Raw genomic sequence first — 21,279 nt, 5'->3', positions numbered from 1 at the left:
CCTGTTATTGCCAAGATCCTCACTGAAAAACTGGAGAAATTATTTCTAGCAGTAAAATGTGTTTTATTCATCAGAAAGAGTTCAGTTCACAGTAGTCCTTAACCTTTTGACCCTCATATTCCTTGCTGAAATATAATTTGCTTAATTTTGTTTAACCACTGGCTGAAGAAAAAATATAGCAAGTATACTTGCAATGCAGTTTAGAACATCTAGCGTGTCTTGACATTTTGCATCCTAGCAAAATTGCAATTATAATGCTTTAGGTATACCTAACATGCCCTGACACATTTAGAAGAATGAACATGGCATTGAAAACTGTTTTCAAAGAACATTTATGTTCATGCACTATGCACAGAAAAAATAATTCAGCAATTCAATTTGGTTTTGAGTTCAAACATCAAAGGGTTTTAAGAATGTTTATTACAGAAACAGAACATGGATTTAACAGAATAGAGATGCAGTTAGAATTGGCTAAACATCTTTCCCCTTACAGTGCTGAGAAAAATATTTTGAAAGAAAAGAATAACAAGTAAATACTAATCAGAAATACAAACTCCCCTTTGTGTACCAATAGCCTCTCTCACTCTAAATGCAGATATTTTGGAGAGGTTATGTGAACAACAGCATATTGACATCAATATTTATCAAAAATGACTAAGAATTGTAATAATTATTAAATGTGAAGAGTTATTTGACTGCATTTGTATTTTCTGAAGTCTTTCTATTTCTGAATGCTGAATGAGACACAAGACTTACTAGTGTGGGCAATGATTGATGGCATGAAAAAGTAGAGTTTAATTCCAATATCAGGCTCAGCTATCCTCCAGGACACTGGGCAAAATCCTAACTAAGCACCTGAAACTTGAAAGAGTTCAGTCATTTGCTTGTGGCTTGGTTTCTGTTGGCAAAACAAATTTAATTTCACATCCTTGCTCTCTAGGGCTGTTGTGGCAGTGTGTCCATGAAAGGCTGAGGACAGGGGGACTGCAGGAGCCCAGGGAGCACCCAGGGCTTGCCCACATGTGCACCACACACTGATCAGGCTCTGCAGCTCAAAGCCTGCCAGCTCTGCCCTACAGTCTGCAAATTCCTCTGAACTCCAGAGCAGGGAGGTACCACACAAGCTTGCTTTTCTTTTCCCCAGCATGTTTGGCGCTATCTGAGCATGCATATTTAGCATTTCTGCTCAGCTCTCTTAACATACTTAGACACTTGCAGGGAAGTCAAGAATAATGCAGACTCTCATGCTTGACATCTGGCCCTCAGTGTCACTGTTCCTTCCTCTGCTATAACTAGGGAGAAAAATTCTGAGAGAGCAGCACAGCTTTTCTCTCTAGGCCACTTGTTTGACAGGCTGTGATATATTAATAAGGAGCACTACTTTAAATTACTTTGGTAAACCCCCAAAGAAGTGATTGGAATGAAGAAATGTGGCTCACATTACCCAGGTTTGTTGAAGGGAGACTTAATGTCAGCTTTAACAGCACAGAAATCATCTACAGCTAGATATAGGACAAAAACAACAGATCATTTAGGGGAGCAGCCCTCCTCTCCACTCTCTCTGCAGTGTTGGGGAGCCTGCCTTGGAAGAGTGTCTGTGCGGGATCTCAGCACCTCAGGATGGAGGTGCAGAGAGGCTGAGACCACCCTTGGGGGGCTCGGGAGTCCTGGAATGTTGCCAGAAGTGTCTGGTGGCTGGACTTTGATCCGACACAGGAGACGACGCCTGTATGAGGACTGGGAGGAATTCACTGGGTGAACGGTGAAGGGATAAGTTAATTAGAGTGTAAAACACAGGGTTTAGGATTTTGGTACAGGGGGGTCTAAAGAAGTAAGATGGAGGAATTGGGGCGTGTCCTGTTCTTCTTCTTCTTCTTCTTGGCCTCCATCTTCTGTGGTGATGGTGGCACTTTGGGATTGGTTATTACTAAAAGTGCACCGGTTAATAAGGGTAGAAGGTATTGGGGAAAAATGATAAATATTGTACACGTAACTTCGGGTATAAAGATAAGTGACCGCCCAGGGGCTTGTGGAGTGTGCCCATGGCTGACTTGCTGTGCAGACCTCTGTCGGGCTGAAAGAAAATCTTTTAGATAAACAATTAATAAACACCAAGACCGAGACAAGATCAGAAGTCTCTCCTCGTCCTTTGAAGTGCCGGGCTCTTCAAGGCCATCCCTGGGCCTTTCCAGGCCACCTAAACATCACCGAAAACTTACATGTCTGAAAGCTTTCACAGGTAGAGAGGCTTCTGTTGAGCAAACAGCATTCTCAATATTAGATATATATATAATTTTGGGGTTTTTTTACTGCCTTTCTCTTAACTGCCTACTAAGATTGCTATTGGCACTGTAAGTTATTAGCCCCAGGTTGCCCAAAGCGCCTTGGGTGCTAAAAATCCATTACTGTGGTATTTATTTTGGAGCTACAGACTAGATGAACAAGGGAATAGGGTAAGATTTACTCTGGTAGGCTGAGAATTTCAAAGAAACTATGCTTCACTGAATATATGGATTTTAAATGTCTTTATTAGAACTTTCATTTAGACATTTCCTAAAATCTTACCATGGTATTATTAAGAACATACAAAATTTGGAAACTAAATATACAGAGGTAAACAAATTATTTGTTACAAAAAGGGCCTCACAGGTCTCTGGGGAAATAGAATATTCTAATATCTGTTCATACCAGCAGAAGTAAATCGTATTTGGTAAACATAATGTTAGTCATTTGCAAGCATGAAAACTTGTGGAGTTTCTTTTGTTTGTTTCAAAGACTTTGCAAAACACATTGAATTTATTTGAGTTAAACTGAATAGTAAGACTTTGGCTGTAGATGGAAATTCCTCTCAATATAAAAATGGCTTTTTCTTTGCATTTTGCCCTTCCTTCCTTCCTTCCTTCCTTCCTTCCTTCCTTCCTTCCTTCCGACACTTCCGACACTTCCGACACTTCCGACACTTCCGACACTTCCTTCCGACACTTCCTTCCTTCCGACACTTCCTTCCTTCCGACACTTCCTTCCTTCCTTCCGACACTTCCTTCCGACACTTCCTTCCGACACTTCCTTCCTTCCGACACTTCCTTCCTTCCTTCCTTCCATCCTTCCTTCCGACACTTCCTTCCGACACTTCCTTCCGACACTTCCTTCCTTCCTTCCGACACTTCCTCTTGTGTTCCCTCTCTTTTCTCCTTGATTTTATTTTCCTCTTTTTTTGGTACAAAGACATATCTTAGTTTTCAAAAATCAAGTTGATTTTCAGTAGGTCAGACTAGAAAACCAAAATGAACCATCTGAAATGACAGCTTACATTCAGTCTCTGTGTCACAGTTTCCAAGTTATTTTTGTAGTGAATTGAATTTTGGACGATGACTTCCTTTCCATTTCTCATGACAAGCTTTGAGATTTTTAAACTTTGAATTCCAAGCAATGAGAAAGAGAAATCAAATATTGCACTGCTTTTCATAGTACAGGGTATGTCTGTGGTTTGAGCTATCAGGAAAAACCCCAAAACAACAGGTTTCAAACTATTTCAGAAAGTACAATTTTTTCAGGAATGGTGAAAATTATCAGAAAACATGGAGGGCAAAAATAAAAGGTAAATAATTGAGTTGCTCAGTGTGTCCTTGCTGAAATGAAGAACATTTCCATTGGAAAACCCCTCAGAAATATTTAAGTGGTTTGGGCTCTGAGGTATTTGTTCGGCACAGCTGCCAAGAGGGTACAGCATGCACTCTGTGCTGGGGTGTCCATCAGTCCCACAGAGTGCACCCATCCTGGTAGAGAATCCCACCATTCCTGCAGACAGCTATGTTACAGAAATTCTCTAGCACTAATGAGAAGGATGTCTTCAGGAGGAAGGGACAAAACTAAAGGTAAGTTCAGCTTGTACCTAATTTTAGCTTGTTTATCCTTCTGCTGTTATGATATCTGCCAGATTTCAGGCTTCACTTCTTAGCTCCACTGACTATGATAATTCAGAATATAAATATCAAACCTACATGTCTCAGGGTGGGGCATTCAAATTATACATTACAGAAGGAAATCTGTAAATATGTAAAGTCAGTTAGAAGAGTTACTAAGCTGTCATCTTCCTAATAAACCATCATAAGAAGTAGGTCATATCTTGAGAATATTATATAGAAAAACATTGTAAATACTTTCTTTCAATTTTTCTGTCTATCGTAAAACAAACTGTAAAATGGGTAATTTAAATAGATTAATATTTTCCAGAAAGCACAATTTGATGTCCATTTAGATTGAATTAGACTCTTTGCAGCTAAATGTAAAAAAGTACATTTTCCCACACTCTTTTCTTTAAAAAAAAAGTTCCATTCTATCCACCTGATTAATACAGTGCAGTTGCTGTACCACAGTGCAGCCAAGGGAGAGACGGATTAATATGTCAGCTGAAATTGACAGTGGGATGACTTGTAACCTTCTTGATAGAATTCCATGGGGTTTCAGACCTTCTAGGTAAATGCTTATAGCCAAAACCCCTGGTTTTAAGTAAAAATATGCAATTGTTGAAGTAGCTTTTATTTTGACACAGAGTACTAAAATAAGGGTGCTTTAAAAAAAATATTAATTTATTTTTCTCTTTGATGGTTATTGAAGCCAGGGGTTTTTTCCACCTTGTTCCAGAGACAGAAGAGCTTGCTTAGAAAAGTCAGAATTTTTAGACTAAAAGGACTGCTGATAAAAAAATGTATCAATCATAATGTAATGCTCATAAGAGAGTTAATTTTTAATCCTAAATTATATCTAGAAAAAGAATAAAAGAAAACTGCAAACAGATACAAAATATCTATAGGAATGAGGGTTTGGCAGGATTTACTGAACACCCAGGCAGTGACCTTATGAATGCAGGTGCTCAGTGTAGTTATGTGTCAAGTGAGGTTTAGGAAACATCTACTTTTCTTTCTAAATACAGTTGAATTCGGGCCCCTAGTGCAGTTATCTGTCTTGGGATGTGGCTGGGGTCCAGCTCCTCTGCAGGAAGAGCAGGGTGAGTACATGCCACGTGGGAATGAATTCCCAGAGCAGTTGCTCTGCTCATCTTTGCTTCCTAATCCCAACTTGGGTCAGATAGCTGCTGTCTAGGAAGGAAAGTGAAGTACAAGACAGACTGGGACAAGTTCAAGCCTTGCCCCTCAAGGCAGAATGAATGCATTTGTAAGGAAAGTCTATGTAGATATTGCTTCAGGCTTCCCTTCTGTGATTATTTCACTCTAGTGCTTCAGGTGAAAATCAGGTCCTATGGATACAGCCTCGTGTCAATCAGGTTTGCTTTTTTTTTTTTTTTTTTTTAAGATAGTATCTCAAATGGCATTAGAAAGACTTTTGGTTAATTATGTAAGATATACAAGTATATAAGAAGATTCATCCCTTTTACACAAGAGTTCAAATGCAATCCAAACCTGTTGCAAACAAAACCAAAAGTTTTATGCTGCAGACTAAGCCTCACAACATTAATTGTTCAACCTTACAGAATTAAAGATTTGAAAATACACTGATCAATGTCTCCTGCAAACTGTCAAATATTAACTCTTCGGCCAGAGCTCTCATTTGCACTGTCTAAACAACTATGTCTCACCATTCAGAGAATGACCTTTTGTAACGAAGAAGAAAATTAACAGCAAAAACTTCTTTCAAATGGTGTGAGATAAAAATCCTATTTTATCTGCAATATCAATTGCTTTATTTCTAGGAGTTTATTTTCTAAAAAGTATTTATCACCTGTGGAGCTCTGAAAGAGTTATTGTACAAGAACATAAAAATGCAGATGTTTGGATTAGATAATTGTATAATTGGATATAGACCTCCAAAAAACAACCTCAAAGAGTGTTATTCCTTTCCCAAAATGTGTGTTAGTGTTGGAGCTGCTGCTGGTAATGAGGAGCTGCCCCTCAGCCAGCCAGGCTGGGCACAAGATAATGATGTCCTGCCTCTCATTTGGCAGAGTTTCTGACAAGAAAGGCAATGAAGTGACACAAATGGCCCATGAGGGGCCAGTGGCATCCTTGGCTTCCTCTCCACCAGGAACTGCCTGGGAGCCCCGAGGCCACACATCTACACCTCCAATCTACACCTCCATTTAGTCAGACCCTAAAATTAGGCACATCATTTCGAGATTATGATGCTCACGTCTGGCAGAGACATAAAGTGTGGAACATCTGCAAGCATGGACAGATTTTATGGAGGCAGACATTGCCCATTAATCACACTTGGCCACTTTTCCCATGATATCCCAAGGTTTCTCATCTAACTATGAAGGCCAGAACCTCGCTATGTCTCGATCAATGACTGTAAACAAAACAAAATTGATTTGCTTTAGATAGGTCATCAGTGTGGAGGGCGGTGGTTTTGGCTACCAAGATCTAAGTTGTTCAACCTGGAAAATCATTTCTGAAAGATTCAGCTGGAATTAATCATTTGACTGAACCTAAATATGTATAACATTTCCTTCTCATCCAGTTTGAGACAGATATATCCTATTCACAGTGGAAAACTTGTAATTTGGAGTGTTTGAGCAGAGGGAAAACATTGGACAGTGCAGAATATATTAATACCTAAGATGCCTCAGGTGAGAATTTCTCTGCAGAAAAAAAAACTTGTGGAAAGTGATGAATGAAACCCAAAGGTCTTATGGAAAATATTAAGATTTGATAGAATTTACTCCTAATTTTTAGAATTTCAAAGAAAACTGTTCCTTTTTCATATTTGTTAAGCTGATGAAATAAGATATAGCAATGCAGTAGATTTTTCTTTACTTAAATCCCTTGGGTGGCTGAAATCCTGTCTGAAATACTCACTGAAATAAGTTTTTTTTCTTATATTTTATAGGGCTGTCCCATAGAATCTGACAGCAGTTGTAGAGAATATTTAGATGCACTAATCATGGCCAACATTCTAACTATACAAGTGTTTTCTTGATTTCACATACACAGAGAAATTGCCAAGCTCAGAATGCTTTTCAGATGTAACAGCTTCCATCTCTCTTCTGTATTCAGATAGACAAAGTATTCATTATTACCAGTAAACTTAAATGTATAAGTTGTAGAATGTACAAACAAAATTGAAAGACATACCTCCACAGAAAAATTGTTTTCTGAAAGCTGTAGGTCCTGATAGAAGGCCAGCAGGTTAATCCATTTCTTCAACAAGTTTTTGACTGTTCCTTAAACTTTTGAACCTAAAGAGAACTGAATTTTACTCTCTTTAATGTGTATAGACAAATTCTCTTTTTCCCAAATATTTATCTGTATCACTGTAATAAAACACCCCAAAGGCTCAGTATACCCTCTCAAAGGAGTAATGCAGACTTCTCTAAAACTGGTCCTACAGGTTTTCAGAATTAAGACAAAGATTTCACAAACATGTTATTTACGGCTGTTTTGACTCATAATAAAGGTAACTGGAAGGTCTGTATTAAGTGTGTCTATGCTTTAAATGTCTGCCAAAAGCACCTAAACCTCTGCTGCTCTCTTCCTCCTTCCACCAGCAGTAGAAACCCAACAGACCAGCAGATTATGGTAAATTAGAAGCAGTGGTTTGAAAGTGGTTACTATCTAAGCCTCACCTGTAAATAACCATTCATAGCAGCCTGTAAAATGCTTTGTCTCTCCTGCTCATAGAGTACAATGAGCACGGGGAGGAGGTGAGGAGCTATCAGCATGCCTTAGTGGTTCTTCTGAGGCAATTTCTTCCAATTTTGGTTCAACATTTCAGCCTGGTGACCCCGTGCATGCCATGGTGACACATCCAAAAGGACCAGTCTCCACAGTGGATGTAAATGTAGTGGTGGAAGACATTCAGGTGATTACAGAGAGAAAAGCTGCAGTGGAGGGGGCAGCTGGTTTACAAAAAGTTTGCTTAACTCAGACTCTAACACAAATACTGTAAAGCTGCTGCCTGCCTGAGATATCCTGTCCAGTATGAAATTTATGTTAATTTTGCCATTTGGATCTTCAAACACAGTTCCATGGTGGTCTGTCTTGTCATATAAGCTGTAAGGCTGAATTTCAATTTGTTTTCTCTAGAGAAATAAAGGTATGACATTGTCAAGATGGCACCTCCTGACTCACATTAGTACGTGCCACGGTCTTGTCCCTGCCTGTGCCTGAGTACCTGAATGTTGGGAAACAGCGCTGATGGGGATGAGGTGGTGACAGGGTAAATGAGGAAATATGTAATGCAGAAAAATAGATTTTTTTTAACACACATTTTACTGTTCCATAAAAATTACAGATTGAAGAAATCTTGTGGTTTTGCACATTCCTCAAAATTGTTCTTATTCCCTAAACTCCACTGATACATCGCCTAATTTAATTTTAAAGGAGTAAAGTGATAGTTACATTTTCCCTTTTTTTTTTTTTTGTTCTTACTTATAAACTCTGCACACCTGGGATTGCTAAAAGCTTCCCCTTGCGCCACTGAGGTGTTTATCTTTTCTTCCTTATTACTGTTTTGGGGAAGAAAATGTGTGTCTGGGGCCAGTATGGTGATTACTCACAGCACTCCCTGGTTAAACAGCTTCAGTGGTGTGGTTCCTCTGGGTAAAAGTTTACAAGAATGCCTTTGAACTTTCTCTTGAACATGGTTTCCTTTACAGTTTTTTTGATACTGATAATTCTTTATCAGCTTAATCCTGATGTGGTATCTGACCTTCAGGAATATAATTAGTAGAAAGTATATTTTTTTCTGCTGCTAATATGCTAGTATATAGTGTACAAGCATTAGTAAAGAAATTCCAATGCATAGAAATCCATCCCTTAAATACAAACTTTTCCTAGTTTAGAAAATATTGGTTATGTTTAATGTTGCTCTGAGAAATGATAGCGCTGAATACCATACACATTTTATATATAAAATCGTTTTATTTATTCAACTGTACTAATTGTCCCAAAACATTAAATAATGAAAATCCTTTTACATTACACTGTACTAGCAATTCCTTAAAAACTGCAGTATAATATGCTTTAAAGGAATATATATTTTTCAAGGTTCAATTACTGTCATGGCAAATATCCAGACCAGTGAACAAAGACAATAAAATACCTTGTACAAAGTTAGAGGCCCCTGAACACTTTTATTATACTGTACACACTGGAATCCATGAAAGAGTTTTTACCCACTATAGTCTGGGAAACCATCTGGTTTTTTCTGTTTTGAACAAAGAAAGCCATTTTAATATTCGTACTTTTCCCCCTTATTGGAGAGGAGGACTTATGCTGCCGTAGTGAAGATTGTGTCAGCACTTCCTTTATTAAATCCATTATAAGGACCAAAAGAGAGACTGGAGAGTCGTCAAGTGTCTGCAGGTGGTGGCAGAGGGAGGTGTGAGCCCAGAGCAACCCGGGCCCTTCCAGCTGCCCCGGCCCTGCGCGCTGGCCCAGTGGGGCTGTGCAGGCCCCATGACTGCACCGCGGCATCCACTGGGGAAATTAATCTCTGAGATTCTTACCTAGGGTTGGGCGATTCTGCCATTGAAATCACCCAGCACTACGTGGCAATCTCGTAGATTAATTTCCCCAGTGGATGCCGTGGTGCTTGGTGATCCACACTGGATCCCACCTAGTGCTTTGTGATTCCATTACTGAAATTCTCACCTAGTGCTTGGTGATTCCATCACTGAGATTCTCACTTAGTGCTTGGTTGTGGAGAAATGGCTACATGACAGAGGTCACATAGACATTTGCTTGTTAGTTGACTAAGAGCTGAGAAAGTATTGAACACAGCAAGTTTGAGCTTTGCACTTGCAAGATAGCGTGTCTTTGGGCCTAGCTGAGTATGATAACAAGTAGACAGATGTGAGAAATAGAGAATGTAAGCCCAAAAAAATGAAAAAGAGTTGATAGTATAGTTTAACCAATAGATCACTTAACTTACAGAATATTCATAAGCTTATTACTTGCTGTATAAGTGTCTGATACTCTCTTCAATAAGCAGAACTTGCTTATCACTCATATTGAGTCTCCCCTCACTGACAAATGACTCATCCCCGACAAAAGCCTCATTCTGCAACACTTGGTCATTCACTTTCTGAAATTCTCACCTAGTGCTTGGTGATTCCATTGTAGAAATACTTCATGCTTGGTGATTCCATCACTGAAATTGTCACCTATTACTTGGTGATTCCATCTCTGAGATTGTCACCTAGTGCTGGGTGACTCCATCGCTGAAATTCTCACCTTGTGCTTGGTGATTTCATCACTGAGATTCTCACTTTGTGCTTGGTGCAGCCATCATCAGAGGAGCAGGAATCCATCCACGGCCATCCACCGGGCCTGTTCCAGTGACTAAGGCCTCTCCCTGGGTGACATTGCCTCCCACAAGGGCCGTCATTCAGGCAGGGTTGTTGGTCTGGCTCTGGGGACAGATAAAGGATGCAGGCAGGTGTGTGTCTGCTTGGGATCTGTCCTGGAACAACACTTGAGCTGGAGGGGGCTGAGCACCACAGGGCTCTGCAGTTCACACAGCACATGGTGGCAGCACACAGTGCCATCCACACTGTCACCCTACAGGGGACACTTGCCTGTGGTGAGGGCCTGACACTCCCTGGTACTTGGTGGTGTCAATACAAATACAGAGTAACAGAAAATGAGGGGAATGCCAGTGGCATTTCAAAACTCTGGAGAGATGCACTGCAGCTCTGATATACAGTAGAAAAAGCTGCAGAAAATGTTGAGATTTATTTTTTGTTTCATTTCAGAATTAAATAAGTTTGTAACTGCTGTGGTAGCCTGTGGGAATTTCTATCCTCATGAAGTAGACAATCATGTTAATTAGTTCTAGCTTTGGTTTTTTAGGAGAATTTTTTTAACTATACTTTGTGTTCAACACATTTTATGGGGTGATAAAATCAGCATTTGATATTAAAAACACAGACACTTCCCTCTCAAGATTCCTATTTTGCTTTTCATTAGTGGCAAAAAATCTTAAAATACATTATAGTTTAATTTTTAAAAATTAATTTTTTTCTCTTATGTAAAGTTGTAGACCTGAAGCTTTCTCTTGCACAGACTCATTTGCAAATGATCTAATGCAAAGACAGTGAATAGTAACATGATGGGAGAGAGGTTTAAAGGTATAAAGGGAACAGCATTTTTTAGAAACATCTTTACATTATCAGGCATTATTATTAAAGTACAAGGCAATGAAAGTAAGGAAGGACTTCTATGTATAATACCCAACCCAGAGCATTTGAGAGAACTGATGAGCTTCACTCAGCCTTGCTGATTGCCAGGCCTTGATGACACATGAATAGTGTGCACAGCTCATCTACTTGATGTGTAAGTTTAAGAAATTACTCCTTCAGCTGGCATTCCTTCACCATAAATAGTCTGTATAGGAGTTTCCACACAGCTGCCGGGTCAAGTCAACCAGATCAACTTGAATGACTACCAAAGATGATTTAAAAGAACTATCTTTTGTGTTGTGACTTCTATTAAACAGGCTGTCAGAATTACAGCAGTTTTCCCAACAAATAAAAATCTCATGTGCCTAAACTCTAGAAATGTTTTATTTTGATTAATCAAGTTTTGATTAATCAAGGAGTCTTCTCCAGTTTAATTCATGTGTGGTTTTTTGAGCTATCATCTGTGTCTGCATACAAAATGACACAGGGCTGGTATCAAACCATGTACTGATCCCAAACTGAGTGCTGTTCTGTGTGAAATTTGGTACAGCAGATTTATATTGTCTTTGACACACTTGAAGAGTGCCTTGAGATAGCATCAACTATCAAGATTTGATTCCAAACTTATTTCAAAGGCTTCTAGAGGACAGCAAAGCGTGGGGAGAGAAGTTACAGATCTGGAAGATAGATGACCAAGCTTTCCTGGACTGCTGGGATTGCTTCATCACAGTCCAAAAATGTCCATAATTTAAAGTTTTTCTCTTTGGTCAAGAGGTGTGAATATCATGGCACAGCTTTTCCACCAAACAGATGAGTGACACAGACACTTCTGTTCAGTGGGAAATGGCTTACACAAAACACTTTAACTCTGAATTTTTCTCCCCCCACCAGTGTTATCCTGGAGGAATAAGTAAACAGTGTGAGTTGCATTTCTTCATGCACTGGGTTTGGAGGTACCTTGTACAATTTACTTTAACTATAGTCATTGTAATTTAAGTCATCTTTTTGAATTGATGAAGCACTCTGAAATATTATGATCTGTTTATCTGGGTTTTGGAAGAGAAGTCATTCTGGCCTGATCTTGCCAGGTTAGGTACTGAGTGGTGAAGTCACCCACATATATGAAATTACTTGCAGATGGTTAAGCGTGGAAGCTGAGCCTAATCTCCCCATTTGTCTAGCTTTTATGAAACCTATTTTCAGGCATGGGGATATTTTATTTTATTACATTTACTCATCTTGATTTCTCCTGTGACTAAAAGATTCTTTCCCCAGCTGCTTTGTTCTTAATTGTAAGTGAGCAATTACTTCAGGATGTGTTACTTTTGTAGTATAAGCTATTCCCAGAGCAAAAGAAATATTGAGTAAGACAGGGTGTGCCCAGGATATTTTCAAAACTCTTCCTTCACTATTTTTTATCTTTTTCTTATTTTTTTCATGTTTGAGGATTTTTTATGGTATTAGTCTTAGCAGGGTGGATGCAGTGTGATTTTCACAAATGAGATTTTCCTTTCCCAATTATGTTGTACTCTATTTATGGTTGTTCCACTAAAGTTTAACTTCTAATGTTGTTTTTGTAGACTTGACAATTCCCTTGTCTTTTTCTTTCTCATGAAAAATGCAGAAATTCAGCTGCATCTCTTTATTGTGTCCATTAAATTCTTTAAGAGGTTCCTGTGAAGTCTTAGAGAGATGCTCACTAATGAGGAATGAATGCCATACCTTGGCTGACTCCTTAAAGAACCATTGACCTGTTCATCACAAAAACAAATTTTGAAAGGCATGGCATTTCAATCTTATTTATAAAACTCCTAATTCAACAACAAAAAAAGATCCTATATAAATATAAAATAACACTAGTAAATGCTTTATGAATGACGATCCCATAAAAGGAAGAAATTGTTTATAAAAGCTGTACAATTTGCAAGGCCTTCATGGATATTTCTGGTCTCGCAAAATTTGTGCAAAGTCATGGCATTCAGGAAGCATCAATTAAGCAATTTATTTATGCAAATGGTGAATGTAGTAAGTTAATTAGAACAGCAATGGGTGTTTGCTAGAGATTCCAAGTTTGGCAGGCTAATCACTCCACTCTGGCATGCTGCATGCCATTTGTCCCTTAGGCTTCCCATAAAAATCAGTCAAAACTCCTCATAAAAATGACAGATTGCTTCAAACTCAGGAGCTGTGTCCTGAATATGTTCTAAATAGGATTTGGTGTTTTGGGGAGAAAATGGATTTGTAATCAGATGCAGAGACCCAGGAGAGTGAGGACTAAAGCAGACAGGAAGAGAAGATTAAATGAATATATATGAAGCTTCCAAAGAGCATTTTCAAGTAAGGAATGACTCAGGATTCAAATTTCCCTATATATGCACACAAGACCCAGACTCATACTTTTCAATATCATACTGAATCTATTGAAACCCTCACAAAAAGGGCAAGGTAAATGTTTAACTGAAAAAAAACCCCAAAACCCTCTATGTGTTTACCCAGCAGTTCATTGCTTTCCACTTCAGGAAGGAGATGATTCTAGATAAGGCTGCTAAAGAAAGTAAATCTCTCTGATACTCCAACCACAAAACATCTGTGGTAATCTCTGCTTAAATGTTTTTGAGCTTTCAGCTTCAAAGGCTGGCCACCAAACCACTGTGCTGGTGTAATTTTAATCTTTTTTCATCATGCAGCGGTGAGGTAGGGTCATTTACGCATAGTTGCTGGCACTTTGATTTGGCATCATTAATTTTATTTTTCTACAAATAGTCAGTTGTTCCTTTGATTAGTATTTATGCATTAACATACTCAAAATATGAAAATGTTGGAGGTCAAAATTTTCTATTCTGTAGCTCTATCAGTTCAATAAATTTTCTTTTTTTTGTGTGTGTGTGGGGGGGAGTGGGGGGAGGGTTTCTTTCTGATTCACTAAAATTGCTATTTCTGGTGCTGCATTAACTAACTAATTTTTTCAGGTTTTATTGGCTTCTATTACACTTGAAAGGATGGAGTAAATTCCATTTTACTGCTCTTATTTTGGCAGACATTTATGTATTGAGAACCTGCCCTTCACACTGTCCATCCAATAATTCTGGCAGCATTCACTGAAATTGCAACATCATGGGTCAGAGATTTGGGAGTGAGCCACAATCTACATGGCACAGTAGCTGGAAGTTCAGGTTGCCAAAATGCACGTGTGTGTGTGTGTGGTCCATCTGAAATTATTAATTGATCATGATGACTCATGGCACCAGAGAGGGAAAGGCAGAGAACAGCCAGTGTCATTTCCACAAAGCTGTAAGGATGTGACAGTGAACTTAATGTGGTTTCATTGCATTGTCCATAACTTTATTCAAAATTTAATGTGGTTGGGCTTTTTTCATAAAGTATATGCCATGTTTAGAACTGCATGGAAAGACCTGCATAGATGCATATGCAGGGTGGGGGGGTACTGATGCCTTTTAGCAGTAGTTTTTTTATTCTAGATATTTTTCTTTTTTAGTTTCAGAATTCTCACAATTAGATCTTTTGCCATACTGATAACTGCCTTGCTGCTCTGATAAGATAATGGTCAAATGTCTCACATCACTCTGCAGATAAATGCTGGTTTATTTTTATGAAGAAAATTATTACTTTTCCTCATTCTGCTGGAATGGGCCTATATTTCTTCACTCTTTTCAGCCTTTAGGGTGGGAAATATATTTGAGTCCTTCCTTTCTTTCTGCAGCTTTTCAGTTTCAATCCATCTACTAAATGGGAACAACATCATCCATTGTTCTCCCTTCTTGCCTTTTTTCCCCCTTAACACTGATTTGTTTTAACATCAAGAGATACTGAAAATTTTTTGTTTATTACTGATGAAATGGCTAGTCATCAGTTCATCCCAGGGGAAGAATCACATCTCCAAGTGGAAGGAACATATCACCTTTTAAAAGGAATTGATGATTGAAATTTTGATGAAATATAGTAATCAAAGTGAGGATTACACCCACAATGACCTTCCTGAGAAATTTTCAAGCTCCATATAAATCTCCTAATCCCACCTACAGTCCCTCTTTTATAAGTACTACATGTTCTTATGTCACCTTTTCCTGTAACTTTGTCCACACTCTCAGAAAATTGTGTAAAAGCTGAAAAAGAAGAGAGATCCCTTGTTGATGTACAGTCTTTCTTCCAGCTGATAGAGAATACTGGCACAGAAAAATTCCTCTGGAAGTGCTCATTGCTTGGTAGCACCTGACTGCCAAGTGACAGCAGAGCTGCAGTGCAGGTGGCAGAAAAAGCTGCCTCACTTAAGGTTTGCCGATGAACACAAGCCTAAGAGCTTTGGATCCACAGAATTGGCTGTGGCCAATTTTTCTTTTGTGATTTTCCTATTTTCATTATTTTTTGACATTTCAGAGATGAAGCTTTGTTATATACCACAAAGCTGTGGCAGTGGACCAGGGAGATAAGAGTTCACTGAGATACAGAACCTATAGCCTAAGAAAATGTGTGAAAAATTGAAATGACAAGGGTGGGTTGATAGCTTGCTGCTTCTGAGCTACAGTACCTTGGCTGGAGAATTAGGTAGTTGGAGACACAGTAAAATAAAATAAGTGCTGGCTATGCCTGGAGAGAAAACTAAAAATACTTAAACCTCCCAAATCAGGAATTATAATAGATAGATATACCAATTCACCTTTAACATAGGAATGCTACAGCTAAAATATGATTCATATAGTTGATGAAGTATCCTCTTAAACACATTGTACTGGGATTATATAATTCAGTAAATAAAATTAAATGCAAAAAGGATGTCCACACAAGTACCAAATAAAATACAGCAGCATCTAATCAAACATTATCATGTTCAAAATAAATATGAAGGAGTAACTAAAGATATTAAGTTACTTAAAGTATTAGGATATTAAGTTACTTAAGTTAGAAAAAAATCTGTAAATAAGGAACTATAATACTGAGATCCCTTAATTGGATTTCTTTTTTACTACTGTTAAAAAATCTCAAATGGACTATTTCCCATTATCCAAACTACTCTCTCTTTTTCATTGATACATCTTCCCATCAACTAGAGAATTAACAGGGTTATATCTTGGCACTTCCTCTACAGTTCAAAGAAAGTTTGTTGCTATGTCTGTCAAAAAGTAGAGCAAAGATCCTATGTTTAGACCAGTATCATTTTACTTGTCTCAAATAATCATCCTGTTGTACAAGTCCTGTCGGAAAAAGTGGTGATAGGGCCATCATTTGCCCTATTTTCCACCCTTTCCATCACACTGTAGATATTAATAAAATCCCAGCTGTGCTCCAAAGCATTTATTTCCTTCTACAAGCACAGGTCCTACAATTAGAAATGACCCTGATAAAGAAGGTTTCATTGAATGAGTTCAAAATAGGCAAATTACGGTTCAAGTTATATCAACTGATTCTTAGGTATGATTAAATAAATTCAGTAAAACTTCTATCAGGTTTCTCTAGCAGCCTTGTTCTTCCCATCAGACTATCCACAAGGAATATGTCACATCAAAGTGCCACGCTGTTTGAAACAGGGGTATTCTAGCCTGTCAAACTCTGCACTTACATTTGCAAATTAATTTTGTTGGACTTGGAGTCATTATACAACACCCTCACAGCATAAATGTCATCACAATGTGTTGTTAATAGATTGAGTTTCACTGGAACCTGGGATCCAAATCTGAATCTGACCTTTTACTTAGATGCATGGTATGGCCTAGTGCTGAAACTGAACAAACATTTAAGTAAATAATCCTTTCAAGCACAGGAAGAATTGGATTGATTTTCCTCTGGGAAGCAAAAAAACCCAACACAATGTGACTAATTTTTACACATCATTGAGAAAACAAGTTCAGTTTTTCTGAGCAAAAGTTATTCCCAGAAGTCACAAAATATTTTCTGAATATTGTAATTGGTAAATAAAAACAATTATTAGATAAAATAGTTTAGTTAAGCAGTATATAAAACAGAGCAAGATTTGTGACAAGTCTTTACAATCTAATTCTGAAAATATTTGGTCTTATTTCACAGGCAATACATACCTGACTTAGTTGAAGGAATATTGTCACATTTCCTTGTGTTGGTGACTTTAGAAAAGCTTCTCCTAGGTGTCAGATGAGCATAAGACTTGCAAATATAACTTTACAAATAAAATGACAAGGTTTTATATATTGGATTTCCATTTGTTCATTTAAGAGAGCAATATCTCAACTGAACCTGAGAAAGAGCCCTCTGTTACACCACACTGAGAGCAAAACAAGCAACCAAGCCCCCAACAGCTTTCTGAAACTTCCTAATTTAATAAAACCTGCTGGAATTGACAAATTCTAATGTATTTTCCATGGCCTCTATGCTCTTGTATTAGAGCTCAGAGAAATAAACACGTGAAATCTTTCAAAAAGAACTTGGTTAGCATGGCATAGATTTCTCCAGATAAATACAGCATGACTGGCTTCCTACTCTTCATGAGAGAGTGCATTTACATACACAAATATTTCCTAGAAGGCTCCTCCACTTTTTATTTATTTACAGCTAATATTTGTTGCATATGCCCTTTTCAGAAGCAACTTGCTGTTCCAAAATCCTTTCTGAGTGCAAGAATACAGATTAATATTCTGCTATATTAGCACAGCTGTGAACATTGGTAAATAAATATATGATACAGCTGTGACCATTGGTAAATAAATATATGATACAGGTCCCTTCCCCACCCAAGTACATTTGGTGGAGCTCTAAAGAAGCACTTTTACTCAAACAGAAGAATTTTTAAATAACTATTTCTCTTGTCTGAGAGAATGAGTCATGTGAGAATAATGCTGAGTGCTTAAACTGGTTTTGCATGACAAAAATCACAATCACAGAGATTGCTTAATGATTCAGTCTCATTGTGGGTCCTGTCCACAGAGGGGGGAGAAAAAACTAAAAAAAAGGGCAATATTATCCTTGTTCTTTTGAACCTATATAGACTGAACACATTGATTATTATTAAGTGTGAGAAGTAATTCCTGAAAATTAACATTGTGTCTCTCTATCTTAATTTTTATGTTATCCTTGCCACTTCCTGCTGGACTATGTATTTGTCAGAGAAAGAAAGTTAGAGCTGTGGGGAGGAGGCATTTTCTCCTTCAAGGGAAATATTGTTGGCAGGGAGAGGGCAGGCCCTTTTTCCATGATGCATGATAACCTCCAAGGAGAGCATTGATGATGGATGACTGCCAAACTTCCATGAAAGAATGTTGTTATGCCCTAAAGAAAGAACAATAACACGCTCAACCTGAATTCAGAGACAGTTCACTTAGTTTGGATATGACAGACCTAATAAAGGTTCTAGTAATAAAAGTACCAATACATTTTCTATATTCAATTAGATCTAGCTGGAGGAAAATCAACAAAATATTACACAGTCATTTCCCCCTGGATTTGAAAAATTCAGTCATTAAATTTGCTTTCCCAAATAAACCCAAGACATTTCAGGTTGGATCTAACAAAACAGAAACTGAACTGTAGCTTGCAGTAATGCATCTTTTTAAGCTCCTGAGAAGTATTGACTGGCAAGATACCAGGTATTCTGTGATTAAAAGTGTATTAATCATTTACTGAAGATTATTGAATGATTCAAGATGAATTGTGTGTTTATATCATTGATGCCAGTATAATTAATTCAAATCTCCTGCTAGGTTTAAGAGGACAGAATTAGAGGTATAACTACAAGAACCCTCTTGATCCACAGTTAGTATGTCAATAGCTGTTGCATCCTTTAGCTAAATGAGTGGTGAAAAGTATTTCAGTAATTTCTGGGTTCTTTTCCCAACAATGGAGTTTATATAAATTGTTAAAGATGTAACAGATGGGAAATCTTTAATGTTTGTGATACACACACACACACAAACGTTTTTCTGAGTAGAAGGATTTTCCAGACTGACAGTAAAGTACTATGGGTCTTATGCAGATGCCACTACAAAATAATTAGGATGCACAGGTATGGAAAGGAAATGCTTTATCAGAATGAGTATTTTGATTATAGCAGCCATATAAATTCAGCTTAAATCTAAAAGAAAGCACAAACTAAGAGAGGGTCAGTTAGAAACTACAGGTGAATCTTTATAAAGTTTTCATACACACATGTTAAGTTTGGATCCAAAGACTTTGTTTCTTTTAATAGTTCCTGAATCAAAAATTTAGAACAGACTAGCAGCTAAAGTATGTCACAAAATCTGAATTCTGCTTCTTTCTGTCATCAATCTTCCTGTGCAACTTGAAGCAAAAAGTTTATCAATTAGTGTCTCTTTTCTATAGCCTCTAACACAAATATTGTAAAGCACTAGGTGCATGAAAGTAGGGTAAAATAAATTGCTGATACTTGTAAAAATTGGGAAACTTCAGCAAGAAGCCCTTAGAGAAGTATAAAGTATTGGCGGCTGTGTGATAAATTAAGGAGAAGGTCACATTCCCAGTGAAGTGGCAAAATTGTTGATGATAAAATGCTGATTTATTCCTTTCTCTGTGGGATTTAGATTCATTAGAAGAATAAATTGCATTTATTATAACAAATATATATTTGCAAAGTTTGCATTTTACATAAATTGGGATGCTTTCATTCATTGGAATGTTTCATTGAAGAAAGTTCAACATTCTTACAGAAGTATAAAATTAAATTCAATCACGTGATTGACTGTTGAAAGTTTTGCTTTATGTTTTATGTTACTGTCATTGCTTTTCCACATTCTTGAGTGTTGCATTTGTTCTTACATTAAAAATTCATTTATTAATAATTTTCATTTATTGTCAAAATGAGTATTGATTTACTTCTGAAATTCAGTTTATTTCACATTACTGTTAATATCAAACAAGATAACAGGATGCTATTGGCATTGCTGAAAGGCAAATGTAGGATTATGCCTGTTTATTATCTTGAGCAGCCATGCAAGCTAAGCTACAATGAGTCCTTCACAGGGAGAAATATTCATATATTAAATCTGACGTGCAGTCCAGATACCACAGGGGAAAAAAATCACTTTATCTTTATTTACATCGGTTTATGTATTCTTTGTGCCTATATTTTTCTGCTTTCCACCCAGCAGTTTTTGACCCACTTGGAGGAAGGTGTTCATTATCAGGTGACCATGAAAAAGTAAGGGTCAGCTTCTGAATGTGTCTTTATTACTGCCCCAGCTGGAGGAACTTTTTGGGATCCTGTCTGAAATAAATTCATGTGTTGAAGAGACAGATGATGGCTTCTAGGGTTCATGTTTTGCCACCACATTCAATAGTCACCATTATCACTGGCTCAGTGACTGGCATGAAGGAAATTTCTTTCCTCTGGCTTTTTCAAAGGGCAAAGCAACACTTGTGCATCATGTGTTGCAAAACACAATATAAGCAAATTAATTTTCTCTGTAGAACTATAACCCAAAAAACCCTACTTAGTAAAAACTTGGGATCAATATTTTGAAACAATAGCAAATTGATTTCCGGCGCTAGTTCAGTATTTTAATGGTTGTAATGTAAGAGACAAATAACAGAGTTGTTTCAAGTTGTTTATTTCAATTTATTCCAATTTCAGTGAAAATACATTCTACTACCATTCATTGTTGATACAAAACCTGCAGTGCAATGTACATTGAAGAGGCTCAACTTAAACAAACTAAAAAATAGGACATGTGACAAGTGGTCTGTATTTCAGCCAGTTTTGAAAGGGATGAAGCTCTCTTAAGCTGAGCCCTGAATTTAAACTGAAGGCAGCAACTCTTGTTACTATGCAACACTCTGGTTTTATTTTTGCTCTGCTAATATTCTTCTGCAGCATTTTATGGTGACAGGAATGTATTGCAGGGGTCAGCATGGTGGTTATCTTGAGCTCATTCAAATACTCCTGGGTATATGTATATTAGAACAGAGCTTTCCAAAAGGTTCTTTTGAAATTCTTTATAAAGAATTATAATTTCACTGTTTCATTATTTTAGACACAGGAAAATGTCACACAGAATTTTCTGTTATCAAGATGTGCAATGAATCTCTTCATATTCTCACTTAATCATTTGTATATTTTAGAAAATTAATTTAATCAAATGTTCATTAGCAGTGATAATTAATTGTAGTGAAGTTCATCAGACAACATATACATGTTGCCA

This window comes from Ammospiza caudacuta, chromosome 7 (assembly GCF_027887145.1).
Source record: "Ammospiza caudacuta isolate bAmmCau1 chromosome 7, bAmmCau1.pri, whole genome shotgun sequence".
NCBI classification, from domain to species: domain Eukaryota; kingdom Metazoa; phylum Chordata; class Aves; order Passeriformes; family Passerellidae; genus Ammospiza; species Ammospiza caudacuta.
This window is presented reverse-complemented; position numbering follows the sequence as displayed.